This window comes from Mustela lutreola, chromosome 6 (genome assembly GCF_030435805.1).
Source record: "Mustela lutreola isolate mMusLut2 chromosome 6, mMusLut2.pri, whole genome shotgun sequence".
In the NCBI taxonomy this organism is placed as follows: Eukaryota; Metazoa; Chordata; class Mammalia; order Carnivora; family Mustelidae; genus Mustela; species Mustela lutreola.
The window spans coordinates 88,942,242-88,960,336 of record NC_081295.1 but is presented as its reverse complement, the minus strand read 5'-3'; the positions used below and the strand labels follow the sequence as shown (position 1 = coordinate 88,960,336).

The 18,095-nt window shown below is 54.6% G+C and overlaps 1 protein-coding gene across 4 annotated transcripts in view; it reads right to left on the bottom strand.

Annotated features, from left to right (window-relative positions):
• FOXP4 (forkhead box P4) overlaps positions 1–17,607 on the bottom strand; it is a 51,728-nt gene extending 34,121 nt beyond the window's left edge. For all 4 annotated transcript variants that reach the window (XM_059177910.1, XM_059177911.1, XM_059177912.1 and 1 more), the window contains exon 1: positions 17,487–17,607. The gene's annotated coding sequence lies outside the window, so the exon portion shown is untranslated. The remainder of the gene's footprint in view (positions 1–17,486) is intronic.
• Between the last annotated feature and the right edge of the window lie 488 nt (positions 17,608–18,095).

Genomic DNA, 18,095 nt, shown 5'->3' with positions numbered 1-18,095 from the left:
CCCTAAACCTCAGGGCATCTGGCTGGCTCAGTCAGAAGAGCATGTGACTTTTGATCTCTGGGTCATGAGTATGAGCCCCGTGTTGGGTGCAGAGATTACTTAAATAAATTAACTTTAAAAAACAAAAACAAAAACCCTCCCCAAACTTCGGTTTGTGAGTAGAAGCAGTTAATCTTAGCCTCTTGGAGTCCTGTGAGGAGTAAGTAAAACAGCACGTGTAAAAACCACCTTGCAGCAGGTAAGCTCCGATCCATGCCTTCTCCAGCTGCCTTATTTGTAAGGGTGAGGACTCTAAGGCTTTGGGAGGCCCAAGACTTGGCCCAAATCACACAGAGATCAAGGGACCTATGGAAGGTAGCCAGTGTTCGTTCTTTCTTCCCCTTCTGATCCCCTTTTGGCCTAGGCAGACCCAGGATCGCAGGGTCTCCCAATAGGCAGTGGATGAGCAGACCAGAGAGGCTGGATCATTTCCCTAGTTCCTTCCCCAAGGTGGCCGCTCCCAAGAGCATCTCCCTCCTGCCAGGGAAATTCTCTCCCTTCACCAGGGAAGAACTCTTCCCCCCTCCCTCTTGGCTGGGCCACTTTCTATTAGGAGGAGTGTGAGGGTCTGGGGGTGCATGAGGGGGACAGAGAGGTGTTAAGGGTCCATGGGGAGCCCAACGGTCACATGTGCCACATCGCTGCTCCTGTGCCCCTCTCCGTCTGTGACTCTAGGTATCTTTGTCGTAATGGATTGATCTGTGTGGCCTCCTGGGTGACTGTATGCTCCTAGGGTTTCCCATGTTTGTGTGTGTCTGTGTGTTTCCAAGGGCTTGTCTCCCTACCGCCCACCCCCCAGCTGCTGCTCCCACTCCTGAGTTCCAAGAGGAGGTGGGCCAGGGCTAGGGTGAGGTTGGGGGTGATGGTTCGGAAGAGATTGAGCACTTGGGCCCAGGCCTTAATGGCCATGTCAGCCCGAGGGCCAGTGGCTGCCAAATGATGAATGGGGTGGGCGCCATCCTCCACCCGTCAGAGCACAGGGCCCCAGCCCCCTCCTCCAAGCCACCCACCCTGATCCCTGGCAGCAGCTTACGGAGCACCTTCCCCCACTCAGGCCTGGGGCTCAGCTACACATAAGGGGGATGGGGAGACAGCAGGGGCCCACTCTGCTCCCTCTCCCCCAACCCTGGCCCTGCTGGGGGTGGAGAGCAGCTGCCTGCCTTGATTCCAAGTCTAGCTTTTCTGAGATCTGAGAACTCCTGGGCCCCAGGGGACAAAGACCAGAGCCTCAGGGGTGCCTGTGTGTGCACAGGAGAAAGGAAAGAGAATCCAGCAGTTCCTTCCCTGGGGTAGGGGAGAGTGCCTCCCCTTCCAACACTCACACACACACCATAAAGTTGTAGATCAGACAGCAAGTTTGGAAAAAGGGAGAAGAAAGGAATGAGGCTGCAAACAGAGGTGTCCCTTTCTTTTCTGTCTTTTTATGGGGGGGGTACAGAGCGACACCCAGTGTACAACATAATTGCTGCAATGTGGCGTGTAATAATAGCTATTCAAGGGCCGATCATTCATATTAAACAGGGTGAAGCAAGCCTCTCATTTGCATGCTTGAGATTATATGCATTTGAAAAGTCATTTCCGCAGGGTGTATGAATGGCATTAATTCCCATGTGGCACGCTCTGCCCTCTCCTGGGGCTTTCACCTCCTTCATTGCTCCCACCCGCTCACCAGCACGCACCCAAACCTGCATGTGTTCCCAGGCATCTCCACACCCTCACCTTCCCTGCCCTGGGACATCTGCCCTCTGAGGATGAGCACACCAGCAGCCTCACGCCTCCTGCCCATCTCTCCACTGGGTGTTGCAATAGCAATGGGGTGTCCTCTGCCTTGTGGGTGTGCAGACTCTGGGGGCTGGGGCAGGCAGGCCCGGGGCAGGGTGGGGGGGAGTTAGTGGTGCTGGAGGCAGGCCTTGATAGCAGTGCCCTGAGAACCTGGACCCTGGCTGGGAGAAGGCAAGGGCCTGGGCTCAGCCACAACCAGCTGTGAATCCTCTATCTTCCTCCTTTGGGCCTCAGTTTCCCCATCTCTACATGAAGGGGTGGTCCTGGAAGTCTTATTGGTCTTGGAAATTTCCAGGAGTAAAACTCCCTAGTCCAGCATGTGTACATGAAGCCACAGTGTTCTAGTGGCTGGTTGGAGCCCCTGATAGCCCATCAGAGTCACGGCTATGGTCCCTTGCCCAAGGATCCACCTTATGTGGACCTTAGCTGCTTCCTCTGGGACCAGGATGGAGGGACACCCTCCAAAAGCTTCCTCCTCCCTTCACTCCTGCCCCTCCCCCTCTCACCACACACTCCTACCCCAGTCACCCATTTCCCCAGAAAAGAGCAGCTGACACCTGGAGAAGAAGAGAGCTCCAGGAAAGAGACTATCTGGTTTCAAGGGCCAGCTGTGTGACTTTGGGCAAGTCACTACCCCTTGCCCAAGTCACCTGGCTGGCCTTTCTTCCCTTATACAGCATGTCAGGAGGGGGGAATTAGGTCTTTCTAGGATTCGCTAAAACTGAGGCCCTCATCCTGCACCCACCCCAGCCTTTCCTGACCCCTCTTCTACCACGTCTTGGGGACAAGTGAAAGTGTCTGAGGCCGAATTGTTTTAGGTGGTTTAGGTGGTCAAGGATTTCTCTCGGGCTCTAGTCCCATCTTCAGGCAGGTCCCCAGTCTCCCATCTCTCAGGGAACCCCTTGGGGAGTCAGGGCACCTCAGAGCCTTGCTCCAGGCCCCAAAGGTCCCACAGACGCCTTCGAAAGAAAGGAAGGAAACTGGGTCAAAGCCACAGCCTCCTCTTCCGCTCTGGGGGAGGCTGTGGGGCCACCGGGGGCTCCCACTTCCCCTGAGGCTCCTGGCCCTTCGAAGAACCCTGGTGGGCATGCCACAGGGGACGCCTCCTAGTAACTTTCCTGGTCAGTCTGGTCCCCTCCCAGGGCAGAAGTGACGAGTTCTACCCATCTTGAGGCTAAAAGGAGAACCCAAGGACTAGGGTGTTTTGGGTGAGAGGAAGAGGGGCGGGGACCCCCACACGCCGAAGAACCTTTGTGCCTTTTCCGCGGGCACATATGGTGTAGGGAGTATTAATTACCGTAGCTTTTTAATTAACAATCACTTAATCTGAGCCGTAACATTTGCCACGACACCCTGCGCCTCGCCGTGAACCCGCGCCGCCCGCCCTGCCAACTCATCAATTAATTTTTATTGACGTTTTCTTCCCCAAACAGGCACAATACCAGGGTTTTCCAATTAACACCTCCGCGATCTCTAATTAGCGCAATTAACAGACTGATGGATGCCCGGAGTTTACCCGCGGGGAGGGGGTGGCGGGGGCGGGGCAGCCCCTAGCACACACGTGCAGCACCGCAGCTGGACAGCTGCTGCACCCCAGCTCTAACCAGAGCAAGGCCCGTGGGGGCGTGACCACAGGTAACCCACACCCCCAGCAAGGGTGGTGGTTCAAGTTGAAACAAGTAGTCACAGTTTCCAGCCCTCCGCAAACCCACAATCTTGGTCGGGGAGAGCCGAGAAACTGAGCCTTAAAGTTGGGAAACGTGGCATCTAGGCCCCGGTCTGTCACCAACTTGCCGGGGCACTTGGGCCCAAGTTCATTACCCCTTTTTCTCCTCCGCATGATGGGGGATACTAGATTATCTATTTATAATATATATGTGTATATGTATATATACACATATATACTATTTATAATATATATACACATATATATTATATAGTATAATAGTATAGCCCTGTCGACTTCCAAGAAAGCTCAGGAAGCCAACTGCAAAAAAAGACAGATGAAGCTTTTGTCAAAGGGAGAACAAAATGGGCCGAAACCTTAAGCCGGAGGATCTCAAACTTGAATGCATCAGAATGCCCTTGGAGGGCTTGTCGGAACACAGACTGCTGGGCCTGAGGCCTGGAGTTTCTGATTCAGTAGGTCTGAGAATCTTCTTTTCTAAAAAGTTCCCAAGTGATGTTAGTGCTGCTCATCCAAGACCACAGGTCTCCTCAGTGATGACCACTGACTTTAGTTTATGAGCTGCCTCGTGGCCAAAATGAGATGATCCATATCCAAGGCCATTTATTCATTCAACATGGATTTAGTGCCTGATTAAGACAGACAACAGGGAGGTGGGGGGTGGCGCCTAGCTAGCCTGGTTGGTAAAGCATGCAACTCTTGATCTCAGGGTGGTGAATTCAAGTCTCACAGTGGGCACGGAGCTTACTTTAAAAAAAGGGGGGGGGGCGGGTGGCTCAGTGGGTTAAGCCTCTGCCTTTGGCCTAGGCCATGATCTCGGGGTCCTGGGATTGAGCCCCCGCATTAGGCTCTCTGCTCAGCAGGGAGCCTGCTTCCCCCTCTGTCTCTCTGCCTGCCTCTCCGTCTGCTTGTGATCTCTCTGTCAAATAAATAAATAAAATCTTAAAAGAAAAAAAAAAAAAAAAAAGACAAACCCTGAGGATCTATCTTGCAGGACTGCAAGACACCGGAATTTGGTCCCTACCCTCTGCTGGTATCCAAATCTTGAACAAACCAGTGCAGCAGTGCCCTAGATACTTTGAGGGTAATTTATAATAACGGGGGGGGGGGGTCCTGTTCACCCCAACCCCTTTTCACTGGGTAAATCCGGCATGGTCTTTTTGAAAAATTAGCCACTAGTAGAGTTTTGGCCGTGAACAAAGTCATGCTTCTCTCTCCTCCAGTGGACAGCCAAGAGCGTATAGCACCAGCAGTGACCCTCGTCCATTCACTGGTCCGCCGGAAACTTAAGCATGTACAGTGTGCCAGGCTATGTGTGTGGGCCGACCCCAGCAGAACAGGGCCCAGGCCCTAATGTGCTGGAGCTCGTGGTTCCCGTGAGGGGAGGCAAATGATAAATAAGGACCCAAATAAGTAGATAAGTTCACATAAAGAAAGTAGGTTCCATCAAATGTGAGTACAGGGAATAAGCAGGGGACTCTAGCTTAATGGGGGGAGGGGGTGGGAGTGCAGGGAAGGCCTTCTCTTCAAGGAAATGGCATTTATGTTCAGAGATGAAAGGTGATTAGATGCTGGCCAGGTAAAATGTACACTGAATTCAGGGCAAACAGCTCGGGCAAAGGCCCATATTTTATGAGAGGTTGCTGCTTTCAGACTTTTCCAGAGCTAAAAGTCTCTGAAATGGACACATTGCTAGATTCCATAAAAAGATGTGGGTACCAGAGAGAACAGAGCACGAAGATGCATTTTCTTTTTCTTTCTATTTCTTTCTATTTTCTTTCCCTATCTTTCTAGCTGTCCTGCTATCAGATCTTACCTGTGTCAGGGACATAAAGCAGAGGGCTTTCCAGAGCAATAAGCACCGACATCACAAGTAACAGAAGAATGCTTCCCAACCTGTCCTCCAAAGGTGTGGGGATCCCCCCTCCCTGGTTCACCTCAGGCCCCAAAGGAACACTGACTCAGGCTACCAGCAGAGGTGAGGATTTGGGCAGCAGCCGTTTTGGGCCTTGGCCCTCCTTAGCCAGCCACACTCATTTGCCATCCTACCTGTGGACCAATTTCTGGTCTCTTATCTCTGTATGGAGAGCACTGAGCAGTGAGGTCACCAGGCTGAGCTTTGGTGACCTTATTTGTCTTATGGGACTAATACCAATAAACCTTCCTTTCAGGGTTGCCGTGATTGCAAACAGGGCTGCTGTGATAGCAAACAGAATACACTGCATGAAAAAGCCATTCAGAGAAGGGCGGTTACTATGATTATGGGAGCCCAGAAAGTCCTGCTATACCTCAACTCTGAGTGGGCTAGGGTTTGTGATCCTATTATCCTCTCATCACAGCCCTTGGTTCGGCATTTGCAGAAAGTGAGGCAGGACCCACAGGTTAGGATGTCTCTAGCTCCAAAGTGAGTCCCTAAACCAGAGCAGGGTGATGTGAGTCACATCGTATCTGGCTTTCTGATTACGCCTACAGTGTCTTGCCCCAGGAAGATGGGGCTCTCTTGAGTTCCAGAAAAAGCTTAATCCCTCTCTAAGCCCACGTTGTCCCTGTACTTTGGGACTCTCCTTTGTGTGGGTCAGAGGCAGGCACCTAGGCTTCCCTCTGTACTCCCAAGATTCTCCCGAAATGACACATTAGCAGCCACACGCCCTGATGTTAGGGACCATTCAAGGCCTTGCCACACAAAATTTCAGAGCCTGAGGAACTTAGGGCAAGTGGCAGGGTGAGGACCTGCCTCTCTAAAAGGTGGCAATAAGGATGCCTGGGTGACTCAGTCAGTTAAGTGTCTGCCTTCGGCTCAGGTCATGACCTCAGGGTCTGGGGTTGGAGCTGTGTGGGGCTCCTTGCTCAGCAGGGAGTCTGCTTCTCCCTCTGCCCCTTTGTCCCCAGGAACACATGCGTTCTCCGGTCTCTCAAATAAGTAAATAACATCAATTAAAAATAAATAAATAAACAAAAGGCGACAACAAGTCCCTGACTTGGAAGGTGAACCACCATTCTGTGCTGCTTCAAGTTCTCTCCCAAGTTTCAAGTAACTCCATTTTTTAATCTTAAAAGTAACAGACACCTTGGCAGAAAATTTTGAAGAGAAAAAAAAAAAAAGTATAAAGAAAAAAAAGTAATACCCATAATTGTGCCACCCAGAAAGCTAGCCTTTGGGATCCACCCCCTTCCAGTCAGTTCATTTTCACTCTCTTTGGCATATAAACATTTAAAAAGTGAAATTGGGGTCATAATCTGTACATGGTTTGAACTTTCCTATTTTTCCACTCACCACTTACTATCATAACCATTTCCACATGACATCAAATATTTTAAGCAACAGTTTTTAGTGGTCACATAGTTGCTCAAATGGGTTGCACGTTCCAGAATTTATTTAACCAATCCCCTAGAGTTGGACATCCCGACTATACCTTTTTTTTTTTTTTTAAAACTACAATGCTGCAATAAACACCCTTATATGAAAGCAATACTCGACCTTTCTAACTATATGCTTAAGATACATGTTTAGAGGGTGCCTGGGTGGCTCAGTGGTTTAAGCCTCTGCCTTCGGCTCAGGTCATGATCCCAGGGGCTGGGATCGAGTCCCGCATCGGGATCTCTGCTCAGCAGGGATCCTGCTTCTCCTCATCTCTCTCTGTCTCTCTGCCTACTTGTGATCTCTCTGTCAAATAAATAAATAAAATCTTAAAAAAAAAAACATACGTGTTTAGGTAGAACTGTGTTTTTTTTTTTTTTAGAACTGTGTAATTTTAAGGCTGTTAATACATTTATTCCCTAATTGATATCCATAAAATTTGTACCAATTTTATCCTCCATTCGACAATGTACCCACATCCTCGAGGACTCATGAGCCCCTCACCTTTTTAGCATTTTCCCTCCATTCTCCTCAGGTCTGTTTCCAGAAGATTCTCAGATCCTGCATAAGGCTTTCAAAAAGCAACACTGCAGATGCTGTCAAACCTGGGTGAGTTTACACACCCACCAGAGGGTACACAGCAGGCTCGTGGGCCTCTGCCTGCAACTAATACTGAACACAGGGCTCTGGGCATAAAGAGGGAACAAAACACAGCCCCTGCTGTTGGGAGGCTTACATGTTGGTGAAAGAGAAAGACAGACACCCAGACAAACACAGTGTTAAGAAAAATACCCAATACTTAGGCTGCACCCTGCGTCAAATAAATTGGACTCTGGGGAGTAGGACCCAGGCACGGATAATTTAAAAATCTTGTCCAAGTATTCTAAATGTCAATTGCAGCGGTGCCTGGATGCCTCAGCAGGTTAAGCGTCTGCCTTCAGCTTAGGTCATGATCTCAGGGTCCTGGGATTGAGCTCCCTGTTCAGTGGGCAGTCATCTTCTCCCTCTGCTTCTGCTCTTCTTCCCACTAGTGCTCCTTCCCTCTCTCTCTCTCAAGTAAATAAAAAAATAAAATCTTACACTTCAATTGCAGCCAGGGTTGAGAGCCTCTACTCTTTATGGTGCACAACTTTACAAATGTTATGTTACGTTGACACCGGCGGGCTGGCTGTGGGTGCCTAGAGGGAATGTGGACACTCTGGGAAGGCTCTTCTGGTGGGAGGTGACTTCTAAGCTGAGTCACAAGGAAGAGAAACCTGGGCACACAGTTTGTGACTATATTTTATTTTAATAACAACCATTCTCCTTGAAGCCCTTTCCCATACACTGTCCCCCTTCACTCTTCTGCACACAACCTGGTGTTCATTTGACAGATAAAGAGGGAAGGACACTTAGAGGATGCCTACTGACTTGACAAGGTCACCTGGCTGCTAGGAGGCTGAGCCCAACAGAAACCCTATAGCTCTCCTGACTCCCAAATCAGTGCTCTTCTCCTGAATCCCACCTCAGAGGTCATTAAGGCCCGGAGGGCAGTCATTCTGGAATCTCCCTGGAATCTGAACCTTTCCTCACCACTGCCCGCCCCCCACAGTGTCCTTTACACCCACTCAGGCCCTAAAATGCTCCCACCAGGCCCTAGCAAGGTGGCCTCCCTCAACACTCTTTCCTAGAACCACACCAAGAGGAAGAATTAACAATTAAAAAAAAAGAAAGAAAGAAAGAAAGAAAAAGGAAAGAGAACCAAAGATCCCACTCCATCTCATTAAGAAAGTAAACATAAGAGCCATCTAAGTGTCTAATTAAGCTTCTAATTAGTCCCTGCTTGTTACTAATGCAAATTAGATTACTCCGCTTAACTACAGCATGTCCACAACACCCTTGTTAATTGCGGCCTTTTGAAATTAAATTACTCCCTAATTAGCATATCAAAGCCATTGATTCGGAGCTGGGAAAGATGAGGGCAAGAGAAGCCGAATGCCAAGTTTGGTTAATCAGAGACGGCTAATTAAATAGTGACGTGTTATGTGGGGGGGGGGCGCTGGTTAAGGGGTGGGGGCGACTCATCCAGGGCTTGAGTGGCCATCTGGAGCCTGGTTCTGGTAGTGCCCTTGGCACCAGGGGGCTCCCGTGTGCAAAGGAGGGGCTTCAGCCAACCTGGGACACACCATGGGATCTGGCCCTTCCTGGGGTCCCTGACTGCCTCCCGCCCCACCTGCCTGACCAGCCCTGGGCCCTCTCTCTGTCTCCCCGATGATGTTCACATGTGGCATTTACAGGGATCTTCGGGACCAACTCAAGGGGCATCCAGAACACACCCACATCTGAATATATAAGCATCAGCACCCTCTTGCCCTGTTCCAAAATGAGTTTCAGAAAGGTGACTTCTGCCCAGTTCCTCTCTTGTTGCCAACTGAGGTTTTATTCTTGGGAGAAAGTCTCTCCCTTCCCCCACAAAAAGTAAGTAAGTTTGGGAGACAGGTAAGAGGCTGACCACTTTCACAGAGAGGCTCACCTGGGCAGGGATGGGCTGGTTTCAGCTTAGGACAGGCTCCAAGGGACAATTATCCCCCCCACACCAGTTTTGAAAAGTTGTGTGGGAATTCACGTGGGGTCGCAGTGTCCTTAAAGGTCTTCTCTGAGCTCTAGTAAAGGCCTTGAAGAGTCTCTCAGGCCACCCCCCTTTCCCCAGAGTTCCTCCTTGGAGAGTACAGAGGACAGGTGAAATCTCCAAGACAGAATTACTACCCAAAATGCCCTTGGGGGCTAGGCCTGTCACCTAGAAGGCCAGGTGAGGAGCACGGGACACTCAATCCCAGTGTGTCCTTACCACATGCAGAAATGCAAGCTGAGAGTGACGGGGTCTGGGTGTTTCAAAAGAAGCCAAAGTGGGGATATCTGTGTGAAACGTACATACCCTTGTAATAAGCTTTGTGTGCATCAACAAAACGCCTAAAGGGTGAAGTTGGTCAATTTGTGACCTCAGCCCTTATGGCCAGCATTCCAGAGAAGCATGTTTCAGTTAGCTGTGTGACCCAGGGCAAGTTACATGACCTCTCCAGGCCTGGGTCCCTCACCATTAATTGAGAGTAATACAGATCATCACCTGGACAATCTCCCAGGGCTGTCCTGAGGAGCAGGACAAGGGAAGGTATGTGGAACAGCAAAGCACAGCTCCCAAGTCAGGGTCTGGTAACCACTTAGTTGTACCCTGTATCGGCCACATCCCCCTCCCAGATTGGGATGTCTTCTAGAACCTTCCTCCTTCATCTCTCATTTACCTTCTTGTTCCTGCAGATGCCCAACTTTGCTCTTGGGCGGCTAGGAGGTACCACACATCTGTGCCCACTGCCCCTTCACTGAACAGATCAGCCCTGGCAGGGGCAACAGCTCCTAATCACCTCCTCTAAAAAAGATGAAACTTTCACAAGGACAAAATCCTGCTGGCGGACAGGCCCCTAGCCTGGCCCTCCAGTATCGCCTCCTCCAACTAGGGTGTGTGTGTCTAGTGGGGGAGGATCCTTGCCATCCGTCCCTAGCTCTGCCTCCCCCAGTCCTCCTCTCCAAGTTTCTCACCAGCAGCCCCTGGAGTACACATGGTCAGGGTCAGGGCCAAATTCCCCAGCGCTGTGGTTCTGTTGATTTACAGAGGGATGGAAGAGGGCCCAGGGGAGAGGAACCCCCACATGGCCCCCTCCTCAGCTCAGGAAGGGTAAATCCCAGGCAGTGCCCCATCCATGGGGACCCATCCAAGCCAAACTGGGCAAAAGGATTCACAGCGGTGGCTATATTTTAGAAAATAAGTGGAATTATGAGCAAGGCAGAAACAAGAGAAATGGGGAGGGGGTGAGGCTGTCCTGATGTGAGGGGGAGGGCAGACCAGCGGCACACCAGGGCCAAGCCGCGGCCCGCCTCGCTGAGCTCTCTCTCCCAACGAGATTCAATTAATTGATAACAAGAGGCATCAAATTAATTTCTGGAGGATGTGAGATTCTGATGAAGGGAAATCTCGTCGATGTAGATCGGGCAGGAGGGGGCGGGCAGCACCCCCTTTTAATCAGGCTCCGCTGCCTAATTGGGAAGGGAGGAACCTTGCCTGGGCCGCGGGCCGCCTGCCCCGCACTCCACAGCGCCCCTTTCGGGAAGGAGCGGCGGAGGCAGGAGGCTCCCGCCGCGGTGAACAAAGAGAGAGTGCGCGGAGACCTTCCGGTTCTCTTTTCGCCTGATGCCCAACGCGGAGTTTCGGCCCAGGGAAGCCTGGGAGAAGAGACTGCCTGTGTTCCCAGTTGTGCAGTTAGGAAAACCTTGGCCCAGAAAGAAGTGGGCCATGGCTAAGGTCTTACACGGGATTAGGAAGTTGGTAGCAGCGGGCGTACGGGTGACCCTGGTCAGTGAATCCAGACCTTGTTTACCACCCAGACCTGCGAGGTCAGCCCCAAGTGAGAGGAGTGCAGCCCTCGGGGAGGAGGCGGCCCTCCCGCTGGCTAAAGGACCAGCAGCCCCCTCTTTCAACATTCCCTAGACCCCGGGGCACTGGGCGGAGTGGGTCCCGAGTTCCAGGCTGTATCTCCGGCGCTCCGGCCGTAGTGCAGCATCCCGGAGCTCAGAGATTAAGGAGCTTCCTGTAACTTGCACGGATGTGCTTGAAGAGGCTCCGGGCAATGCTGGCGAGGCAAGCAACCCTGGGCAAGTGCGCTGAGCTGGGAGGGAAGGCCAGTAGCCCTGGTTCTCCCGGGGGGTAGATTCTGGAGGCTTCCCCTAAGTCGACCAACTCTGCATCCTTAAGATCCGACCTTCGCAAGCACCTCCTGCTCTGATCCAGTGATATGGGAAGCCTTGAAAAGATAGGGAGCTTCTCCACGCTGAGCGCTTTGCTCCCTAAACGCTTACAGCTGCAGCCACTCCCTGGGTCTCCCGTAAATCCCGCCGTTCAATCTCTACCCAATATTCTCCCCAGCCGGCACACCCTTCCTCGCAGGGTGCAGATGCACATCTGGCACGGGAACCCCTGAAGGAAAGCAGGAAGTACACCACTACCCTTTTTTGGGACCAATTTCTTTCAGCCTAGGTCTCCCGGAAGTGTGGGCTCCAGAGCTGCGCAGCTCAATTCGAGGGAGCTCATCGGGTTGAGGAGCCCAGAACGGGAGCCCACTCGCCCACCGCCCCCCAGTTTCCCTTCACACAGCACAGACCTCCTGAGGGCCCTCCCAGGCCAGCAGAGGCATCCGGTTAACACGGCCCCCCAGCGTCACACCAGAGCCCTGCTTCCAGGGCTATCTGAAAGATCAGCCTAGGGTGTTTGCTCCATTTCTGATTGTCCAAGTTGCAATCCAGTCACCTCTTATTAAAGCTCTTCCCCCAACCCTCATGTTTGCCACAGCACACACTAAGCGCTCCACAATGTTTTTGGCTTGGACAGCAGTCCTCCTGGTCTCCATTCCTAGTCACCCTGCCCTTAAGTTGCTGTCCTTTGTCCCTCCTCTGCTGCTGGTGAGAATTCTAGGTAACTTCCACCTGCTGACCCTGACTACCTTGAACAAATGCCAAAGGGTCGCTACTCCACACATTCCACTCTTATGTGTGAGGAAAACCCCCTATCCACCCTGCCCCCATTTTGCAAGGTAGCCCAGGTCAGGTTTCATTGGAATCAGCTGGGAGTGGGAGAAAACCCCAGCTACCTCTATCAGCACTACCAATGAGCCCAGTGCGCCTCAGGCCCTAGCTCTGGAGGCTCCAAGTAGGTAGAGGACTGGGACCTATGAGGTCAGCAGAGCTACCAGGATTCTGGACACAGGTTGCATGGCTCTGGCCAGGGTGGGGAGAGGGTGCGGGGCTGCACTGGAGTGAGGGACAGCCTGGCAAAGACCGGAAAGGAGGAGGCCTGGGATGGGGATCAAGGAAAGGAAGAACATCTGCCATGCCCAGATCTGGATGGCCCCCTTGGGGCACAGGACATTTTGATGCATGCACTTTCCCTGCTGGGAGCTCTCCATTTCTAGCTCAGGCAGGTGTGCCCTGAGTCCAGGCTCCATGAGGGGCCCACTGGGTGCCATCTCACCAGACCACTGTATGGGCAGCCATAGGGCTTGGAAGTAAATGGTTCCTGCTATCATTCCACGATCACCCATGGCGGGACTGGATGAAGGGATCCATTCCTGTAGAATCCAGAAAGGCAATGCTGAAAAAGCCAGGAACTTATAGGCTGAAGTCGAGTATTTTTTTTCTTCTTTGAGATGATCCATCCACAGGTAGGTCCCGAATTGCTCTAAGACTGTGTAGCCTGGGGTTCCAAACCCCAGAAGTCTCCCTTTCTGGAGGTGGTGCCAGCCATTTTCCTTCTCTACACTCTGGGGAATTATCCCTTGCATTTTCTTTTGTCTCCATGAGCATCTTAAAAGGGTGGTGTGTGTGTGTGTGTTTGGGGGGGTAACATATGACTGCATCGTTCCAAAGTCACGTGGAGGTGGGAAATGCCAGGTTCTGAACCTAGACCCCCCCCCTTAAAGGGAAGGCAGGAGGAGAAAACACAGCCTTCTCACCGGGAGTGCAGAGGGGGCAGCTCAGGCCTGAGTCTGTAAAGGAGCGAGGGCAGGAGCTGAGAAGCCCTTCTGTCCCCTCCTTTCTCCCTGCCCCACAGCAGAGGCTCAAGCCCAGTTCGAGTTAGGAGCCCCACATTTTATTTATTTTTTTTTTTAGATTTTTTTTTTTTATTTTTATTTATTTGACAGAGAGAGATCACAAGTAGGCAGAGAGGCAGGCAGAGAGAGAGAGGAGGAAGCAGGCTCCCTGCCAAGCAGAGAGCCCGATGCGGGACTCGATCCCAGGACCCTGAGATCATGACCTGAGCCGAAGGCAGCGGCCTAACCCACTGAGCCACCCAGGCGCCCAGGAGCCCCACATTTTAGCCCCAGCTCTCCCACTGACTGGCTGTGTAACCTCAGACAAGTTGCTTCTTCTCTCTGGGCTTCATTTGCCCCCAGCTTGTGAAATGGAAGTTCAAACGCAAGCATTTCCAACATTCAGTCCAGCGTGCGTCCTGGCAATGCTCAGAGTCTCATAATAAAAACCACTCCTCGGTCAGCGCTAGGTACCTTACATTCAACTCCCAAATGGACTCTCTAAGGTGGTTATTATTGACCCATTTTACACAGAGGAAAATTGAGGTTCCAAGAGCTTAATTAAGTTCACCCAGAGTCCCATCATGGCTGGTGGGGTCCAAAGCCTTTTCCACCCTAACCCATGTTCTGCCTTGGGCTGGCTAGAGTTACTTGCCCCGGGCTCCAGAGTTCTGGAACCAAGTCCAAGGAAACCACTTTGGCCAGTGAAATCCTGTCAAAAGTAGCACCTGCGGGGTCTGGGTTCTGGGGAAGCTGGGAGAGTAGAAAGATCATGAAGAGACGCTGTGTGGAACTCCGTGGGTAGAAGAAATTATTTTGCACGCTTTGTGCTATCAGGAAAGTAAAGTCATTGCGCTGGGGATAGACGTGGGGGGTTTGCATTTCAGCTGGAAAGACAGGCAAACTACCGAGGCAGGGGCACAGAGAAGGGTTAGGATGTCGGGAGAGAGGGTACGGCTAGGCCAGGTGTGGCAGAGCACCAGGGCCTTCTAGAGATGACCTGTCCTTTCCATCACAGCTCACACTTCTCCCTCTGAAACAGACACCCTGCTCCCACTCTCTTCTCCCTGATGTGACATCTTGTCTGTCTCTCCTACCTGGGCAACAGAGGATCAGAGCCTCTTGCTAGGGCTCTCTAGTGCCCAGCAGGGGACCTGCCCACACAGACAAGCGGGGGTGGGGGAGTGGGGGGGCTCGGCAAACACTTGGGGGAATTATTGATCAAAGGAAGCCCCCCCAACCACCACCACCAAGTCCCGCTGCCTTCTCTCCCACCCCGGCCAAGGAAGAAGTGTGCTTGGAGTAGGGGCCCAGCAGGATATGCACATTCCTGGCAAGAAGGGACCTACCTGCTGGCAGCCAGAAAGGAAGTTTCTGGCCAAAGGCAGGGGAAAGGGGGTGGGGGTATCAGTGTCTAGGTTGGAGAAGGGCCCAACCTGCCCTACCCCTGGCATTCCCCAGCGTTGGTGTCAGGCCTTTCTCTCCTCAGGGCTCAGGGGTTCCCCAACTCCATAACTCCTGGGAAACCTGCCCAGGACTGGGAGAAGGATAGAAAACCCCACCCAGACACCCAATGGCTTAGTGCCAAGAGGGACGGTTCCCATAGTCTCCCCTAACTCAGGGCTAAGGTTGGGATCAGGGTAAGGTAGTAGGCTGAGGGTCTGGGAGCAGAGTCCCATCCTACTGGGGTCCTGGGTATGTTTGGGGGACTGCGCCCCCACAGCACCCTCTCCTCCCCATGCTACCTTGCCTGGCTGACAAAAGTGGGAGCAACACCAGACAGGGAGTGCTCCCCGCCCCCCCCCCTTCCCGAGGCACATCCCCGCTTTTGAGAGGCTCAGATCTAAAACAGCCAGAGCAAGCCAGCCATCCAGGTGCCTAAAGCAGTCCTGGGCCCTTCCTCCAGCCTGCCAGGTGACAAAGAACCCCAGAACCCAGGCAAGACAAAGTTTCTCAAGTTTAAAACAAAACAAAACAAGCCTGCAGACCTCCCATTCCCCGAAGCAATTTTCTGCCTATTTGCGTGGGGACTGTCTGAGGCAAGGGCTGTCTGAAGCAAGTGTGTCTCTCATTTGGGCAGCTGAGATGCGGCCATCCCTGCCTTTCCGGCCCCTGTGACCACCCGCTGGCTCACCAGAAGTCAGGGGCTTAAAATGCCTGGCGCTAGAATCGTTTAGTCCTGGTTCTCTGCTAAAAGTGAGTTTCTGGGTTCACATTCTCAGTGTCGAGTCTGGGTTACCCACTGCCCTCTCGGGTGGGACTGGTCAGACCCTCCCACTTCTACAGGCCTTTTAGCGGTCCTGTTGCACCTTCTTTCTGCGTGGGAAATGGGGGCACACCCTGGCCAGTCTCTGACACAACCCCTGCTATCCTTCAAGCTTTACTCCCGGGGCCCTCAATCCCAGACCCAACACAGTTCGCCCTGGGACAATCCAGGCGGTGCTTGAAAAGGGGGATGAAGATGCTGTAAAAACCCGCATTGGCCAAAATGCTCCTGGGCTTTCTCAGGAACTGCAGGGATGACAGCTTCAGACTCGGGTTTGCTCTTTCATCCCCCCATCTGAACCCCTGCTCCAGACTCCGAGGCCAGTCTGCAGGGAGATCCGGTGTTGGGGTGCGAGAAACAAGGTGATCTCCAGACGCCTTAAACCCCAGACGCGGAGGGACCGAGGAAATCAGCCAGGCGGGGTTGACAAGAGAAGCTGGACTGCCAAGGTTTGAGCCGGGCGCTCTATAGGCTCAGGGTCTCCTTGTTCCCGTATCATCTTCCCTACAACCTAGAGGGTCCGGGAGGGACGCGGCCGTGTTCACGAGGTCGCCCCAGTTGTAGGAAGGCATCCGCAGCCGTTTGGGCCTCTGTCTCAGAATCCGCGTCCCGCGAAATCACACGGTCCTTTGCCGGGGAGGCCGGGACTCCGGGTCGCTCAGGACGCCCCACATTCTAGCGCCACAGGCTTTGCCCGGGCTCAGCCCCAAGTTAGTCTGGAGTTGACGCGGAGCGCGGGGTCGGAGCGCCGCCGGGGTGACTGCCGGTCAGAGAGGTGTCCGTGGGGGGCCGTCGGGAGGAGACACTGGGGTCGGCAGTCTGAGGGGCGTCCTGCTTGGTTACTCGGGAACCCTCTTCCCTGGGGGCCTCGGAACCCTGCTGCTGCCCACCCTTTCCCCCCCAAAATGGTGAGGCGGTTGGGGGTGGGGGTGGCTCTCCCCAAATGCAGTGAATAAAGGTATCCGCCGGGTCCGTCCCCTGCCCTCCAGCACAGGCGCCGTTTCCAGACGCTCTTAAGTCCCCAAGAAGTTTTCCGCTCTATCTGCGATCTGGCCGAGCCATGGGGGGACCGGGTTGACTGGCCCCGGAACCTCCAAGGCGCGAGCCCAGCAAAACAAGTCCCCCTCTCACCAGAGGCGACGCGGCGGGTGCGACCGCTGCCCCCCCCCCCCATCTGCCTCCGGCGCGTCTCGGGGAATCCTGGACAGACTGGGGTTGGGTTGGGGGAGCGCGAGCCACCACTTCCCTCCCCAGCTCAGGAAAGTCCGGGCCGAGAAGTACTCTTTGTTTGACTCGGGCGGGGGCCGGGTGGGGGGGTCGCGCCCCCTTACACCCCACTCCCTGCCGCCAGGCCGGGAGGGGGCGGGGCCCAGATTCTGGGGGAAGGGCGGGCCCTAGTAGCCTTTCCAACCCCCCCTCCCCGCCGACCTCCGGCTGCCCCCACCTCCCGCCGCCCCGCCGTAGCCCCCACCTGTTCCCAAGGCGGCTGTGGGCCACGGGGGCCCAGGCCGGGGGCGGGGTGTGGTGGCGGCGCGGGGTCAGGGCGCCGCAGCCGGCCCCGGCTGGAACAAAGTGCGCCGGCCTGGGCCCGGCTCCTCCCGGCGCCCGGCGCGGCTCCGGCGGGCAGTTTGCAAACACAAAGTGAGCCAGCGAGCGGCCGAGAGAGTGCGCGAGCTTGGGAGTTGGTCTGGTCGCCGGCCCAGCCCCCACTCGCGTCCCCGGGCTCGGCCCGCCACCTACCTGTCCGGCCCGGCCGCTCCGTGGGGCTCCGGCCCGTCAGCCCGCGCGGGGCATGGGGCTCGCTCGGGTCGCAGCCCGGGCCCGCCGCCGCCCGCTGGGGCTGCCCCTCCGCGCCTCCCGGCGCCGCGCAGCTCCCGGGCGTCTTCCCTCCGCGCCGCGCCGCGCCGGCCGCCGCGCGCCCTAGCCCCGCCGGGGCATCGCACTTTGTGGGCAGCTCGGCTCGCTCCGGCGGCGGTGCTCCTTCTTCCCGGTGCTCCCGCGACGCTTGTTCGCTCGCTCCGGCTCCGGGGCTCCGGGACCCCGGCGTCCCCGCCCCCGGCCCAGCCCTGGTTCCGGCCCGGGCTCCTCCCCGCCGCGCCGCCGCCGCCTGCGCCGCGCCCTCCTCGCGGGCTGGGGGCTCCGTCCCGGCAGCCGGTCGCGCTGTCCGGTCCGCAGGGGCGGCCGGCTCGGGACTCCGAGGGGCTGCGACTGAGCCCGGAATGCGAGTGGCTGCGAGCGGGCGGCGCGCGGGCGGGGCGGGAGGGGGCGGGGGACGCGGGCTGGAAGGGGAAGGAGGGAGCGCGCGGAGAGAGCCGGGGAGGAGGGAGCGAGCGAGCGAGCGAGCGAGCG